Below are 5,715 nucleotides of genomic sequence, written 5' to 3' on the forward strand. Positions count from 1 at the left end.
GGCCACCGGCGGCCACCGCGGACCCACCGAGCCCGGGATCCTGAACCGCGAGCCTCGCGACACGCCAAAAAACACTGAGGAAACAGCGAAAACAGCGGCTTTTCTTCCCCTACCCAATGAGAAACCCTCATTCTCAAAATCATTGTTCGCAGCAATGCCCTTTATTTTAGGGAATAAATTAATGAATCAGACTTAAAACTGCTTCTTCTGGGATGCTGCTAACTGATGAGTTACATATGCAAACCAAAATATAATTTCCAAATATCATGGCAAAATTGCTCTATTAATATATTTAGAGGGTAGTTTTAAGTGACTGCCGGGAACAGTTAGACTCTCTAAAGTAGGCAGCAGTCCTCTGTGTGTGTAGGTTAAGTGTATTTACAGTGCTAAGTACTGGAAACAGTCGTGAAGAAAAGCTAACATTCCTATTTATTATTTTACCAAAATCTTCTTCCCAGAGTACCTTACAGTAAATCTATACCTACAGCTCTGCAATTACAAAGTTTCACATCTGAACCTGAGCAATTGTTTCCCCTTTGCTTTCACAGACTGATACTGTTTGAATCTCTCTGAACTCTTACGATATTGTTGGCTCCATGTTGTCCCTATGTCTCCCTGAAGCTCTGCCTGATGGCTCTTTTGCCCGTTAAAAGCCCTCAGAGTCGATCAGGCACATGGCACTCACAGCACCAGCACAGGCACTGACTGCTTTCCAAGGAGTGCTGGTCACCTCCTGGTATCCCCCATCCACAGCCAAGAAGCCCCAGCTCACTCCTGAAACCAGAAACTCTCATATTTTGCACAATGCTGCTCATCGACACTGTTTGATTTCATTCCTCATCCCAGTGAGTAACTTTATACTGATCATTTACTGATCACAGCTCAACCTTTCCAGGTTTTCCAATACTTTGAAAAGACCTACATAAATGCCAGCATTATCTCAGGATGGCTCAATTTTCTCTTGTTGTGTATTTTTGGGACCTTACTGACTGACACATTTTAAAACCTGGAAGAGAAATACAAGAGAATTACCAATATGTAAGTCCTGAAGAGTAATTGAAATAATTATTTTGAAGGTTGCTTTTTGGGACACCGTGCCTGCTGCTGCATACTTTCCTGTATGCAGATATCTGCTATTCTCAGGGTCAGAAGAATCAGTTCACAGGCTGGACCACTTCTGGCTGCTCTGTGTAGGAGGACAAGCAAATGGCCCTGTGATTTTATGCATAAGCCAGTGGGTATTTAGTGGAATAACCAAGATTTCAGTCTCACTAAAGGCCTAACCCATAGATCCTGTAGATTGGGTGTGGATTTTAGGCCCTGAAATGTTTTACTTTGTGCACATGAATATTCACATGAGTTTTAACAGAAGTAGGATATTTTCAAACTCTGTGTCTAGAGGCCAGATCTACAAAGGATTTGTGCTGTGCTGATATTGATCACAAGCTCTAACTCTGAGCTATCTCACCTGGTGTTAAGACATCCAGGGCTGCCTACTCAATGCACTGTGACAGTGAGAGGAGTGCTGGAGCTGAGGCTACACAGTCACTTGGCACCTTTCTCCTCAGCAGTCTTCCTCCCTGAATCTCAGAATCTCTCACTCAAAGTCTTACAAGGTAAAAAAGGAAATAAAAAGAACATACACAGCTGTGAGTATTACCCCTTAAAGCTTGAAACCTATAGATCAGCAAAAGATCCAAACACAGATGGCTTGGCTGGCTGTGGAAGCAGTAACCAGTGAGACGTGGTACCAGAGGGCAACATCGCTCATCCCTGCTCTGCAAATGGAAAAGATGCACTGCCTGCTGTGGGGAGAAGTGTCTGACTGTATCTTTAGTAGAAAGGAAGAGCCCAAGTACTGTTTAAGGCATTCAGAAAACAGAAAGAGCTGCTGCTTCAGAATAATCACCCTTCCTATCAGGGTTTTGTTCTTTATTTCTGGACAGCTCTGTTCCTTGTGGATTATACTGGGAGGTGCTTTAGTTCTTTGCAATATCTAGTGTATATAATTTAAATACTATTATTGCATTCACTGCCTATGATTCATATTATGGTTTAGAATTTTATAAAAACATAAATTTATAACAATATATTGCATTTTAATATATTAAAATAGAATACTATATAATGTGAAGTAATTTATGTTTTATATAATAACTTTGTTTTTTATTCCTAAATCTGTGTGCTTAAATGTTCATTGCTATGACATCTGTGACCTTCTTCAGATATAGTCTTTGGTTCTTAAATGTCAGAGAAAGTTACTGCAGGACAGAGGGTGAAACTGGTACTGTTTACAAGATTTATAAATATACCATATATTTATCTGCTGTTTAGAAAGAATAAATCTGGGTTTTCACCCAGAACAATTCCTAAAATCAATCCCACAGGATATAGCAGAAACAAAAGAATCTTTCCTTTTTTATCACAGAATTATTCTATTTCTACAATCTCTACGTGGGAAAGGACCATTTTCCCCCAACAAGCACATGCACCTACTTTATTTATTATCCCGTGTCAGTTTTGGTCAGCTATTTGTTGGTTCTCAAGTTACAACTCTGCCCAAACTACAAAAATTCATAGTCACAAAAAAATTGTGTAACAGCTACTCAGTTTCTGCCCAAATGCATTTCTAATTCCTTACTTTGTAACAGAAATCTCTAGGTTACCATCCAAAGATTTCACGTTTTCCTCAGAAACATACGATTCTAATCCTTACAAGAACTGGGACATTAAGATAAATGGACAGATAATGCAATTCAACATTGCTATTAGAGTTATTATGGGCAGAGAATAAGATTTCCATGACAAAAGATTTTTCTTTATGGAGCTGTAAGCATCAAACCATGGAAAACATTATTCCTGAAGAAGGATTCAAAAGGTTGGAGGAAGCAGATATTGACAATTTTTCTTGACCAATTGCAAGACTTCTGTTCTTTTATTCTTTCAATAAAATGCATTTGCATAGGATTTTTTTTCAGTTGTTTGTATACAAATTTGCTGCTTTCCAGATAAAAATATGGCTTATATTTCTTACAGACTTTGTCAGCTAAACATTTCTATTCTTGGGTCTTTTAATAAAATCAGAGAAGTGTTACAACTGAGAGGACATGTTCCCAAATATGATCAACTTACCCTAAAAGCAAAGAACAAGACCAAACAATAGTATTTTACTGAGCTATCTAGTTCACTTAGCTCTGGCTTCTCTTCTGATACAAGTCACACAAAAGATGATGACTAGGTGAGAAAATCCAGAAATCTCGGGTTATTGTCAGCTGCAGACTGTTGGGTAAACTAAGTCAGCCATACTCCAAACCTCCATGTTTACCAAAAGGAAATGGCACAGGCTGCCTGGCTCTAGATCACAACATTTGTAGTTGCACTTATGTTCAGGAGAGACAAAAAGTTGTTTCAGTATGACTTGTGACACAATTAGACCAGCCATTGCTATTATCAGTAATTTGTAATACAGTCTGCAATTGAGGAAAAAAGCCACCAAAACCCCAAAGCCCATGACAACGACAAAAACAAACAAACCAAACCCCAAACCAAACAGAGAGGGCTGCGTTCAGAATTGATCTTCAGATCTCAACTGACATACTATAAGGGGAATTTTATTTTGCCATTCCCTGCAATCTATCTGTTCTGGGTGACTACTGAAAAGAGTGCAATCATTGTGGCAGTCAGTTCAATAGTTTACATATATACACACACACACACAAACATAACCAAAACAAAACAAAACAAAACAAAACCCAAAAAAAACCAAAAAAAACCACCAAAAACAAAAACCCCCATATACAATATAAAGTGAAAAGAAGAAAATTTTACTGGCATAAGAAATGGGAAGAGTAATAATGATGCTTCCCACACAGCACTTATTTATCTCAAGCACTTCTTATTATCATGGTAAGAAAGGGTGAACTTTCCCATCCTTGCACGTTTTTAGAACTGCTCATACTAGGAATGCCTAAGAGTTCTTAAAATAATAGTGAGTGTTGTGAAAATAAGAATGAGTCTTATGCAACTGAACTTTAATGTTGTCTCTACATAACACACATGAAAGCACAAGAATTTCCAGCCAGTGTTTTCAGAAGCACCAACCTGTTTTACCATTTCCTGAAGTCCAGAATTCACGTTTAAGTTCTCAGCATAGGCCTCAGTTCAGGAAAGCAGCTGTACTCAGAGTAATATGAAAGCACATGTTTCCTTCAAGTAAATAAGATTACTAGCATGGTCTAAAAGTGCTTTCCTAAACAAGTTAAATTTCAGGGAGAAAAATAAGGGACAAATTTTAGAATAGACCCAAACCAATAGTTTTTTAAGAAATGAGAAGAGCACAAATTTTGTATCCTTGCCATGCTGAGGAAAACACATCTCCTTGATAGTCTCACCAGTTCTAAGTTGTTTTGCAGGTCATCACATGAGTCAGGTTTACATCTGCTGAAGTGCTACAGTTCAGCCAGAATGTCTGAAGGAAAGGCAGAGAGAAAGGAATACATGGGTAAGCCTTGTGGACCTAGTCCAGATATTTCCAAACAGGAATCCAACACGTTTGGCCAGGCTGCAGGCTTAAGAAACCTGTGCTGACAGGTTGTGTTGGCAACACCATTTTCAGAGAGTAAATAATAAACTAAATTCCTGTATCAGAGCTCTTTTCAGGCTCAAAGTGTTCTTGCATTGACTTCTAGAAGAGCTCTGTGTGACAGATGGCACAGAAGGTTCAAAGAACCATGGAAAAGCAAATATATTTCAGTTTCTGCAGCTGCATTTATTTTCAGCTAGCAAAATATCAACAAAGGTTTCTAATCCTGTTACTATTGCCAAAAGGGAGGGAGGCTATGATACCCCATCCTGAAACCAAACTTGAATTCCTATGTTTATCGTTATCTCCAGAAGAATTCTAACTCCCTCAAACACCTCTGATGCAAGGAAGTTTCTTCCATTGCTGTCCCCTAGCTGAGCCTTGCAATGTGAGCAACATCCTGTAGGACCTCAGGATACCAAACCTGTTGGTAGTCTGAACCTGCAGTAAAAAACCTCCTTCTTGAAGTTGTAGTAGGAATGGTATACAAGAGATTTGTCTTGTTCCTTATAAATACTGTGAGGGAGATGCTCAGAATATTCTTAGTAATTCACAGCAGAGAGAAACTAAAGGACGCATCTCTCTATATACCATATATTATATATTATATGGTATATATATATATTATAAAAAATATACATCTATATACCTTATAACAAATCCCTTTTCTTTATATGCTCTCAGACATGGACAAGTTTCACAATAATGGGGCCTCAAAAACTAAAACAAAACTAAAACTAGACATTAGTCTCCTCCAATTCAGTGGGAGAGAGAAAAACAGAGGAGGTTTATACTTACATTGGTTGGAATAATGGACAATGTACTGTTCTGTGATAGTTTATCATCACTCAGCATGGACAGGAATTCAGGGGTGTTGGAATATTTAAAGAATAATTTTTTAAAACACCAAATCAATCACCTTTAAGCCTTCAAATTAAATATACCTATTGTAGTCCCAAGTCCTGGAAAGTATGAGGTTGAGGAAGATTAGAGTAGGGAGAGTAAAGAAAAAAGAGACAGATTAGGGAGAAACAAGAGAGGACAATGTGGACCATGAAAGAAATTAAAGAATAAACAATCAGAAGAACGAAAGTAAGTCTGAATTAGATAATTATTGAGTCAGGCCATATTCC

Source organism: Geospiza fortis, unplaced genomic scaffold (genome assembly GCF_000277835.1).
Source record: "Geospiza fortis unplaced genomic scaffold, GeoFor_1.0 scaffold138, whole genome shotgun sequence".
NCBI classification, from domain to species: Eukaryota; Metazoa; Chordata; class Aves; order Passeriformes; family Thraupidae; genus Geospiza; species Geospiza fortis.